Consider the following 13,074-nt stretch of genomic DNA (forward strand, 5'->3'; position numbering starts at 1 on the left):
CTGTTTTGACATATGTTCTAAACCTCAGGACAATGCTCAGGGAATACATGGCAGATCCCAACAACAGAAAAAAGTTATAGTATGACAGGAATGCGCGAGCTAGAGAGTATGCTGTAGGGCAGCAGGTAAAGGTTCTCATTCCTGTCAGACATAACAAGCTGCAAGCAGCTTGGGAGGGACCCTAGAAGGTTGTAAGTAAGGTAACTGATGTTAACAACATGGTAGAATTGCTAGGCAGGAGTACAAATTGTACCATGTTAACATGATGAAACCTTACCATGATAGGGAGGCCCTTGTGCTGATTATTTGCAGTGGCTTACAGGAGAAGTATGAGGGAGATCTGGTGACTGATCTCCTCAGTGAAGCTCAGACTGACACCTCAGTGGAAGGGGTAGCAATGTCTCAGCAGCTATCTCCTACCCAGGCTTGAGAAATCCGAGCAATGTTACAGGAGTTTGGGGACATGTTCACTGGGAAACCATGGTGCACCCACCTGGTGCAGCACCAGGTGGCTACAGGAACCCAAAAGCCTATTAGGCAAGCCCCATATAGGGTGCCTGAGAGAGTCAGACTCTGAGGGAGAAGATACAGGAGATTTTGGAACTAGGGGTAATTCAAGAGACTAACAGTCCCTGGACCTCCCCAGTGGCACTGGTGCCAAAGGAGGATGGCAGCACCAGGTTCTGTGTGGACTACAGGAAATAAAATAGTCACACAGAGGCAGATGCTTACCCTATGCCTAGGACAGATGAGGCCCTAGAGCAGCCGGGCAGGGCTAAGTATCATAAAACCAATGATCTTACCAAGGGTTACTGGCAGGTGCCCTTGACTCCCAGTGCTAGAGAGAAGTCAGCCTTTGTGACTCCTTTTGGCTTGTATGAGTTCACAAAGATGCCCCTTGGGATGGAAAATGCCCCAGCAATTTTCCAGAAGCTGGTAGATCATATCCTAGCAGGAGTAGGAGGGTTTGCCCTTGCTTACCTAGATGATATTGCCATCTACAACCATTCCTGGCAAGAGCACCTTCAGCATGTCAGGGAGGTGCTGGACAGACTACAGAGGGCAGGGTTGACCATTAAGCCCAGCAAATGTCAGGTGGGCATGGCAGAGGTTTCCTACCTAGGACATTGAATGGGGAGTGGTAAGATCAGGCCAGCACCTAACAAAGTGGAAGCCATTCAGGCATGGCCTGCACCTGTTACCAAAAAGCAGGTGAGGGAATTCTTAGGGGCAGCAGGGTACTACAGAAAGTTTGTCCTCCGTTATAGTACCATAGCTGCTCCCCTCACAAACCTGACAAGGAAGAACTGGCTAGATAAGGTAGGGTGGACCCCAGCATGTGAGGAGGCATTCTAGAAGCTTAATGAAGCTTTGGGAGACTCCCTGTGTTAGCCAATCCAGATTAAAGCAAATCATTTGTTGTGCAGGTAGATGCTTCAAACCATGGGGTGGGGGCTGTATTTAGCCAGATTTCTTCAGAGGGAGAAGAGCACCCAGTGATTTATCTCAGTTGTAGGCTCCAACCCAGGAAGGAATGCTTGCAGCTGTAGTAAAGGAATGTCTAGCCATAGTGTTGGGCACTGCAGAAACTTTAGCCTTATCTGTATGGAAGAAAATTCACTGTAGTTACAGATCACAATCCCCTAACAGGGTTGAACAAAGCCGACCAGCAAAATGCCAAGTTGCTAAGATGGAACCTAGGGTTGCAAGCATATGATGTGTCAGTGTAGCACCATCGTGGGATTAGCAATGCCAACGCAGATGGACTCTCAAGACAGGGAATGAGGTAAGGTATACTTAAATAGACCTAACCCACTCAAGCAATATTTCTCAAGGGTCACTTGAAAAACTAGTTTGAGTTCTCCAGGGAGGGAGATGTGTGAAGATAGGTGAAGGCTGACAGCCTAGCAAGATAGAGTTTTGTAGATAATTCAGTCATTTGTAAATATTAATAAGAGCCACAGGCGTGTTCTCTTAAATGGAAGAAAATGCTGTTAGATGTGGAACTGCAAACATGTAACAACAGTGCACTCTGCTGCAAAAAAGCTGATAAGTCAAGCATTGGGAAATTCCTTGATCTAAAACTCAGATCCAAGTTGTCTAAGGGGAGGCATTCTGACTATTGTTTTGAGGTCAGAGTTAATGGCTAGAATTTACATTTATAATGTCTGTTATTGCTCTGGCTTCCTGACCAGCTGCAAGATCGAAAGGGTTATTAACCTCTGAGAACTGTTAGCCTGGGAACCAGAAAGAAATTAGGTAATCTGAAATTAATCAGTGGTACTGTGTTATCAATTTAAGGACAGAAAGAACGAGAGCATTTGGGCATTTGCCTTGAGAACATCCATGTCAACAGCACTGCCTATGCACTATATGTAAGTTTGTTTTAGAACTGTGTTTTCTCTTAGATATAGCTAGGAACTAGGAACATTAGATTAGTCTTTTTTCTCTGTTGATGTCAGAACTTTTCTGCTGCATTATTTTAAGTATTTCTCTGTGATCTCTGAACTCTTGACTAGCACTGTGTAGTAAGGAGCATTGTATTGTGTTTTTATTATTTATTATTAAATATTGTTAAACCTTTCAACTGTGGCTGTTTTGTGTGGAGATAATTTAAGCTCTAAAAGTACATTGCATGTATTTAGTGATATTGTACAAAGCCACTCAAATAGCCTTGCTGTTCAGTCACACACCATTTGGATAATAATATTGCACAGTATAATTGGATACCCTTTCATAAGGGCCTTTTGCTAGCTGATAAATATTAGTGGGTGGTGGCATGTGGTACTTCATTATAGTCTGGGTAAAGGGGGTACAGCTGGAGAACCTACGCCAGCCTTCCCCAGGAGTGCCTGTGTGGTTGTATATAACTCTTACCTCAAAGTGTGCGTGTGTCAGCTATGTGGGCTCTGGTTGGACATAGAGGGTGCTGGAGGTTTTAGCTTTCCCACTAGGCTAAGATCTGGACCCTATAGCTGTGCTAGTGGGAAGTCTTATTGGGGACCTGGAGAGAAAGGGATAAACCAGCCCCAAACTGACTGTGATCTCTGTGTGCTCTTAAGGGAAATTGTACTTTGCTGTGTGTGTATTTATTATCCTTTTCCTATATGGGCATCCCAAACTGGTGTTAGTGATAAGGACTGAAGCTCCTTGATTGCTGAGCCAGTGCACTGTCATCAAAGTCATTTTGTTTGGACTATTGTTGTATTACAAGTTTGGAAAAAGGTGTAGAGATGTACCTAAGAGCATCTATAAGACAATGGCTTCTGGGAGCCTTGCAGCCCCTAGACCACCTGCTTAATTTGCATATTTATTCCACATTTATTACTGTGCAATCTTCACCAGCTGAGGTTTGACAGGATACAAGAAAAATGACAGTTGAACAGTAAGACTAAGTTTCTTTACTTAGTTATGGTTCTTGTTCACACTATCACTAGATGACAAGGTTTTTAAAAAAGTCTAAATAGCATCTTAGTATCTAGAAAAAACATGGTTGCTGGTGCTGTCACACATTTGGCTTAGTATGATTATTTTTCTACAGTTATTGTATTGCAGTCTTGGTCAGTTATAGTGTCTTGGATGGATGCAGAACAAGCTGAACAGTAAGCTGGATGATATGAGGAGGCCAGGATGTGGGGAACCAGGGAGTCACCAGGTGTTGTTTGTTGGGGGAGGTCTATGTAACCCATCACCTAGGGTGCCACTTCACCTAAGGCCAGCTCTGGCCTGATGGGGAGCCACACTAATGTATAGCCTATATACATATATAGATAGATAGATATATAGATAGATAGATAGATATTACCTATATAGCCACACTAAAGTATAGCATATATATATATATATATATATATATATATATATATATATATATATATATATATATATATATATATACATATATACAGACACACACACACACACACACACACACACACACACACACATATATATATATATATATATATATATATATATATATATATATATATATATATATATATATATATATAGGTGTATATGACATTGTCGACTTTTTGGAAAGTTGAAAGTCATATGGTTGAGATCACATGTTCAACTATCTGAAAGGTCAAAAAGAAGAAAAACAGCAAAAAAATCTATATTTTTGCAGAGGTGCAACCCCCTCCAAATTGTGTATACTACCTCCAAGATCGTACTACAGTGGAGAAGAGGGTAAATGCCCCAGTCTCCCCTGTACCGCTGTGTACATATAAATGCTTCGACCTTGCCTTGAAGAGCCAGAGCTCTGTCTGTAGGGATTTGTGCTATGTATACACAGGTGCCAAGAATGTACCATATTCTTCCTCTTCTTTGATGGGAAAGCCAGTGCCAAAGGCCTCTTAGCTCTTAGAATATGGGACCAAATGGTGAACCTTCTATGCACCATTATTTCTAGTCTTGTCATATTAAGGGGGAAGCAATGTCATCTTCACCATCCAAATCACCTGGGGGGGTGGGGGGGTAATGCATGTGGAGTCTATATATTTCTTTTTGCTTGTTGCCTTCTTTAGGATTTTAGGTCAATGTAGGGGCGTGTCACAGCACACTAGAGTTCTGACTTGAATTGACACTGGCAACAATACAAGCACTGGCCCTGAAAGAATAAGGCTGCAGCCATGAAAACAACAGGCACCAGAAGCTGTGCAGAGAATATATTGGCTGACATTAGCACTAAAGCCTTGATACTGATTTAAAGCATCAGTGCTAGAAAGTTTGAGACTAATATCAGCACTGAAACTCTCAATGTCATTAGCTAAGTCATCAATGTTGAGCTCAATATCAATTTTTTTTTTGGTAGTCAACATGAGCTAATGCAGCAACACTTGGGATGTACCTCAGAGCCAGTACCAACAAGCTTGGTACCAGCAAAGGGAGTTCTGATGTCCAGGCCTTAGAAGTAAAGGTGGTAAGTGATTATTTTTTTTCAAGCTGAGTAACTGGAAGGAGAAGACAGGCCAGAAAATGTCTTTGTTCTAAGAAAAAGGCCTTGGCAAATTTTTCATAGTTAAAGCTCAATACCATGGAAATGGGAACTTTCTTCAGCATCGTTCTTGTTTGAACATCTTTATCTGGTGCTGTCTCAGTACCTAGAAAGGGAGTGGGAGAAGCAACCTCTAGTATCACTGGGGAGGTACTCTACTCCATAGCTTTAACTATAACTGAAGAAAGGGTTTTAAGCCAAGTCAAAGTAAACTTTATTGTCATTCAGAACTACACAGCAGTGTAGCTGAACGAAATTACAGTGCTTTGTTCTCAATGCAGGAAACAGTTGCACATATAGACAGAGAAATATTAATAAAATATCACAGTAGAAACTTAAGAAGTAGCAATTTGTAAGTAAAGTAGGACCACAATGACCCACACCCATCCCAGAACAGGAGACAAGTAAGACAAGGAACAATATGAAGGTAATATTGTCAAAGTAAATTTGAAACAATAGTAGCATATCTATAATTAGACTGAATTACTGCACAGTCGTATATTGCACTCACTTTACAGTCCTTCAGTGTGGTAGGTGAGCTACCTTAGTATTGCACTTTGTTATTGCACATCCATAAAACAAACCACTTGATAGGCTAGTTATGTAACAGAAGTGGTTGAGTATTTCGACAGACTGATGGTTCATTTTTCCTAAGAGTTCAACAGTCTAGTGGAGAGTGGAAAGAAACTGTTATTTATTTATTTATTTATTTTATTTTACATTTGTTGACCGGGCTAGTCTAACTGGATATATGTCCATTTTCAGTAGAGGCCCGGGGAGAAAATCTCCAAGCATTGGCAGTAACAAAGCATACAATATATACGAATAGTAAATTGAGTTACAGTACATTGTTTAAATTGTAGGTAAGATAAACTTGTACAGAGCCCTTTACTAGGTTTAAGCTAAAATCACATACAGAGAACAAACAACATTTGAGAGATAAGAATATTTTTAGTCTGCTGGTCTTACAATGCAGGCTTCTGTATCTCCTGCCTGAGGAGAGGAAAGTGTACAGACCACTGCCAGGATGAGTTGGATCACTGGAAATCGTTTTTGCCCTGTTGATGCACCGGCATTTGAGTAGATCTTCCAGAGGTGTAAAGGTGGTGCCAGTGATTCTTTCTCCTGACCTTTCAACTCTCTTGAGAGCCTTCTGATCCTGATTGTTACAGCTCCCATACCAGACTGTAATGCTGTTGGTCAGGATACTTCTTTCAATGGTGACCCTATAAAAGGTCTGAAGTATGGCGCTTGGTAATTTTGCCTTCCTATGTTTCCTTAGAAAGTGCAAGCACTGAGCTTTTTTGACTGTGTTGGATACATGGGCTGACCAGGATGAGTCCTCCGTGATATGCACACCCAACTATTTTGTACTCTTGACCCTTTCCACTGTCATCCCTTTCATCACTAGAGGTTTGTGTGGTGCTTGAGATCTTCTGAAATCAACAATCACCTTCTTTGTCTTGCTGACATTCAGTGCTAGATTGTTGTTGTTACACCAGACTAGTAGCTGATCAATACTGTTTCTGTAGGCCTCCTACTCTCCATCTTTGACCGGGTCTATAACAGTGGTGCTGTCCGCAAATTTGATGATCCTGTTCGTCTCATGTCTGGCCATGCAGTCATGTGTCAGCAGAGTGAAAGCAGAAGGCTTAAGACACACCCCTGTGGTACTTCTATGTTCAGGATGATACTTCTGGAGCTGTTGTCTCCCACATGAACATTTTGAGATATTTTATTAAGGAGCTCAGAATCCAATTGCATAAATGAGAGCCTATGCCCAGTTGAAGTAGCTTCAATATCAGATTCTGAAGGATGACAGTGTTGAAGGCAGAACTGAAATTAATGAATAGCAGTCTTGCATAACAGTTTTTGCCTTCTAAGTGGTTCAGTGTTTCATGGAGAGCTAGTGAGATGGCATCCCCTGCACTGCAGTTTGTCCTGTATGTGACTTGCAATGTGTCCAGTGTCACAGGCAAGATCTTTGACCAGCATCTCCAGGCATTTCATTACCGTCTAGGGTAAAGCAACTGGTCGGTAATCATTCAGAGCTGTTGGCTGTGGTTTCTGGGGTAAATGAATGATAGTAATTTCCTTGAAGCATTTTGAAATACTGGCTAGATGGATTGAGGTGTTGAAGGTGTCAGTGAGTACTGAAGCCAATTCCATCACACATTCCCTTAGTGCCCTGCCTATGATGTTGTCAGGGCCAGCTGCTTTCTTTGGGTTGACACGTTTTAGGGTTCTGGTGACATTGATCGTATTGAAGCTCAGCACCACTGCATCCTTGCTTCAGGGATTCTGCATGCTGTTGTTTTGTTGTCAGCATGAAACCTACTGAAGAATTTTTTCAGTTCATTCAGAAACTCAATACTATCATCACATGAAGCTGATATAGGCTTGTAGTTGGTGGTGGTTTGAATTCCTTTCCATGGTTGCCTGGTATCCTCCTTCTGGTCCCTGAAGTGGCTTTGGATTTTTCTGCCATAGGATCTTTTCGCCTCTTTGATACCTTTGTACAGTTTGGCTCTGACCACATGTAAAGCTTCCATATCTTGGGATTTGAAGGCTGCATTTCTTACTTTCAAGAGCTCGTCCACCTCACTAGTTAGCCAAGGTTTTTGATTTGCCCATATGATGATGAGTTTGGTGTTTGTTACATTCTCCACGCACTTAGAAATGTAAGCTGTGACTGGCTCATTGTATGTCTCTAGGTCAATATAGTTGTTTGTCACTGCAGCCTCTCTAAACACTGACCAGTCTGTACAGTCGAAGTGGCCTTGTAGAGCTGAGATGGCTCCCTCAGACCAGATCCTTATTTGTTTTCTAGGCAGTGTACTGGTTTTCAGTATGGATTTATAAGTTGGAACCAGCATGGTGGCTAGGTGGTAAGAGCTCCCTAGATGTGGATAAGGTTTTGCTTTATATCCACCTTTGATGTTCTAACAGTGGCACTTTTCCCGATTCCCTCTTGCCTTCATTCATCACACTCCTTCCTCCCTACACTTACAGCACGATTATATCTTAACCAGCAACCTCAAAAACTTCAACCCTCAATCCTTTTCCAATAGCTTAAAACAGATGAACTGGAACCCTCTGAAAACTCTTCCTCCTGACAATGCAGTTATTTACTTCAATACTACTATTATTAACCTACTAAACTACTTTGCCCCTCCCAGAACAAAAAGAGGAAAATCCATTACTGCCTCATGGCTTTCCAAAGAAACATTAACACTTATGCATACCCGTGATAAATCATGGAAACTCCATCAAAAATGCAAAACACCCAAATCCCTTACTGAATACAAACAACTTCGTAATAGAGTTAAAATACTAATTGCTTCTGACCACACATCATACTACTCTAAGCTTCAAAATAACCAGCAATTCAGTCCCAAAACGTTTTGGAATAGTATCTCTACCCTCCTCAGTTCTGGCCAAAAAGACAATCCCTGGCCTGACCCTACCTCTCCAGACCATATCATAGCCACCAAATTTAACTCCTTCTTCATAGACTCTATTGCCAAGCCCACCAAAACTTTCCCTCAAAACTCCATCTCTCCTTCTATTCCTCTTACCCATAACTCTTCTCCCCCTACCACACATACTTCACACCCCTCTCTCTTCTCCTTCAAACCTATTCCAGTCTCCACTATAAAAAAAAAAAACTCCTCCAAAAGCTAGAACCATGTTCCAACACCCCCAGCAACCTTCCTGCTAACTTCCTTAAGCTAGCTGCAGATGGCATAGCACTCCCCATATGTATACTAATCAACTGTTCAGTCCAAGAATCCTATGTACCCTTCCTCTGGAAAAAAGCCTTTATCTTACCCTCATGTAAAGGAGGCAACAACACTGGTATCCCCAACTTCTGCCCCATAGCTATCCTCTCTCCTCTCTCAAAAATTCTTGAAAAATGTATTCACCTTCAACTTTTACCCTACCTTTTAGACAACCACCTACTTACCCCGACACAACATGGATTCAGACCTGGACATAGTACCACACAGCCCTACTATCCTTTCTTGAAAACATTAACTGTCCACATGATTCTGGAAATATTGTGTCTGCTCTTCTCTTAGATACAATTTCCATAGCCTACTTCTATCTAAGCTCTCCCATTTTAATCTCTCTCCCTCCTCCTTGAATTGGCTTTTCAGTTATTTCTCTGGTAGACAGCAAGCCATAAAATGGAATAACTGCACATCACCCTACCTTAACACTCTGACTGGCATCTCCCAAGGATCTATCCTAGGCCCACATTTATTTAACGTGTTCATAAATGACTTCCACCAATGCATCCCTAATGCAAAACATGTTTAATATGCTGATAGCTCAACCATTATTTGTTCTGCGGAATCCCTTCCTAAACTCATGCAAATAACACAAACGCCTTCAACAGCACTGATATTTGGATGCAAAATAATCACTTAGCTCTTAATGCATTCAAAACCAAAATCATGATCTTTACCCCTTCTAAAAATACCAAAATAGACACAAACTCCTTCTATATAGTAAGCCAAAATAAAACTCCCATCAAAATAATCTCCCAAGCTAAGCTTCTAGGTGTCCTTATCGATGAACAATTAAAATTTGACATTCACCACTAAACTAACATAAAAAAAAAAAAAAAAACCACCAGAAACTAGGAATGCTTTACTGGCGCAATCACTACCTCACTTCTTCAACTAAGCTTACCCTCTCTACGACATACCTCCTTCCTTCTCTCATGTACAGTGCGCCTCTCCTAATAACTTACAAACAACCCTCAAAGCTAAACTGGCATCCTGTTATAATAAAATCTCCAAATTTGCTACCAGCTCAAAATCCTTCTCCCACCATTGTGACTCGCTACACTTCCTGAACTGGTTGGAACTCCCTAACTATCTCTCCTATATTCAACTCTCCACTGCCCATAAACTCATTTTTAATCTTTCTCAATGCCCCTCCCTCTCCTCTATCCTTATTATGCACCTTCCTGACCAAACCCTCAGATCTAATAATCAAAACCTCCTTGAGATACACAAGCCATCATGTACCCCATGGGCAACTTCTTCTATCTTTCCCCCTTGCAAGAAAATGGATCTCACTTCCTCCATACATTCGTACTACACAAAATCTTTCCTCTTTTAAGTCCTTGCTGCAGTCATATCTTTCCACTACCTGGGAATGCTCCTGCTCCTACCCCTCCTAACTTCCTCCCTACTGCTCCTACTCCTACTGTCTTACCCCCAGCTTAAGTAGGCAATCTTCCTGCCACATAAGATAAAATGTTTATTTTCTCTTTAGGGTTGTATACTACTTGTGTAACTCAACTCTATTGTGTAACATTATGTATTAACTACTGCTAGTTTGATTTGGAACATACTGTATTAACTTTTGGTATTACTTCTTGTTGATTTCTTGTATGTACAAAGAATGGAGCTGTTACTGTATTAACTTTTTGTATCAGTTCTTGCTGATTTTTTTGTACATATATATTGTGGAGCTTTTCTCCCCGGGCCTCCATTGAAAAAGGGCTCATCTTGGCCGAATGGGCCTTCCTAGTTAACAAACTGCAAATAAAATAATAAATAAATAAATAGTGTAGACCTTATCCAGTATATTTACACCCCCTTGTGGCAAAGTTTACATGTTGGTGGTAGTCGGGTAATACAGTTTTTAGGTTAGCCTGACTGAAGTCTCCTGCAATTACTATTGCATTCTCTGGATTTCTGTTTTGCAGGTCACTTATAGACTGATAGAAGGTGGACAGAGCATCACTGATATTTGCATCATGTGGGATGTAGACAGCTGTGATACATACTCCATTGAACTCTCTTGGCAGGTAGAAGGGCCTGCATTTTAGAGACAGAATTTCAATGTTTTCTGAGCAGAAGGTGGTGGTCACTACAGTTGCTGCACCAGTTGTTATAAACATATATGCACACTCCCCTCCTCTGGACTTGATAGAAACCTTCTCTACATTGGAGTTTCCATTGCCTTAAATGCCATCTGAGATGTAGCAAAGCTGCAAAGTCTTCTTCAGTTCTTTACGATTAGTTTTGATGGCTTTGAGGCCAAGAAATAATGTTGTTTAGTACCTGGAATAGAAGGCTTTTCAGAATAATGAAAAGTAGAGGTTGAACAGAAGGAAACTATTTGCTTAAACGGAACTGTTATTTATCTAGTCTATATCAAAGCACAAAAGAACAAAGCTCCACAAATCTTGTACTTATTGGGGAAATGAGACTCCCCTTAAGCAAGAGTATACTTCTGGTACCTAGCCTGTGGAAAGACTTTTTGGCACAGAGAGACTTTGTTAAAACAACAAGCTCTACGTTGTCACAAGGGTCACCACCCAGAAAATTATAACTTTAGCAAAATAAGAAATCTCTCAATTTAAAAATTCAGTCCTCCCCCATAACAAAAAAGGGAAAAAAAAGAGAGAAATTGAGCAGCTTCCCTAGGAAACATGAATATGAACTGCCAAGTTCTGAATCAGTAGTAAAAAGCAGAACATTTAAAATGGCAAGCATCACAAAAATATGAAAGTCTATACAGTTTTAATAGCACAACTTTCTGAAGAATAACAAGAAAAGTCAGTGATAAAATTAAAAGTCGCGTTTAGAAGTAACAGTGTACCAGCAGGAATGCTGCAAAATAATGAGTGCCTATAACTAAAATGGTAATGCACTTTTTGACAGGAAAGTTCAAGAACTTTGACAAAATATCATAGAAACTAGTAGAAGAATATTAGTAAAGTCAGTATATGTTCATGTTCAGGAGTTAGCTATCTAGATCCCATCACCGTAGGTAGCCGTATTGCTTCACCTCAAATATAAATTCAACCTTGTCACTGCACAGAATGAGTGAATAACTTTCAAATCTCCAGCTTGGATGACATGAAAAGAGACATGACGGAGTTCTGTATATGAGCCTCTGAAGCTGGTAAGCAGCTAGTTTTGAGCAATATCCTGCCATCAATGTGAATGACTCCAGTATACAAACAAAATCTGACTTCTCTCTCAGGAGCTTCCATATATTCACAAAGACTTTTTCTGCTCATGCCATTTCTCTTACACTTACCACCCCAGCAGTTTCAAATCACATCTGCATTAATTGGGCACTGCTCAGTGCTAGCAGCCTAAACAAAAACTTGCCAACTGCTGAGGCCCCTAACCCTTAAAACATACATTTCTTGTAAACACAGAAAATGAATCCCAATGTAGTGACAACATCTCTTCTTTACCAGGTTTTAATGTCTGCCAGTTATTTGGACCATCTACTGATGGGTGTTTCTGACCTTGGCTTTTTAGTTATAGGTTCATAGGTAGGTACTAGGCTATCATCCTTACGGCCTATACAAGCTTAGCCATAATGATTCAATGACTATTGCTTCCCAGAAATATTTACTTTCATGGGCCCCTGTCTAGCACGGCTACTGATGTGATCCTGGGATGAATTTCCTATCTCTCGTCCAATTGTCAAGGTTCCTCTTGAAGAGGGCCATTGAGGCTCTCTGCTTGACATGTATGGGCAGCCTATTCCAGAGTATGGGGAGTCAGGAACCTATCCCTCCAGCATGTTCTATTCATCGTGATGACAAGGTTAAGATCCCTGGAGCATGTGGCTCTGAGGGATTGGAATTTCTTTAAATGTAGCATGTCCAACAACTCTGGGTTTGACATGGCTTTGTATGTTAGGCAGAGACTGCCTTTGAGTAGGTGATAAGCGACAGAGTACAGCTGGAGTTTCTTTAGATGGTCAGCATAAGGCATCTGCTTTAGGCCTGTGATTCCTTTTGTGAGGTATTTCTGTGGCCTTTCTAATTGCTGTAGATGTCTTGTGAGGTGCATACCAAATGGGGCATTGTATTCTATAATGGGTCTAATGAAGGATGAGTACAGACAGACAATGGCCTCCTTTTTTCTAGATGAAAAGCCCTTAGTGATGAGGTGTGTCACATAGAAGGATTTTCTAACTGTTGCGGCTATGTGGTTATCAAAGGTGAGACCACTGTCCACCTGTGTCCCTAGGTCTCTTATCACACTTTTGGTGTTTGGTATACTGCCACCTATGTGGTAGTGGGT

This window comes from Protopterus annectens, chromosome 4.part0 (assembly GCF_019279795.1).
Source record: "Protopterus annectens isolate FY-2018-M chromosome 4.part0, PAN1.0, whole genome shotgun sequence".
In the NCBI taxonomy this organism is placed as follows: domain Eukaryota; kingdom Metazoa; phylum Chordata; order Ceratodontiformes; family Protopteridae; genus Protopterus; species Protopterus annectens.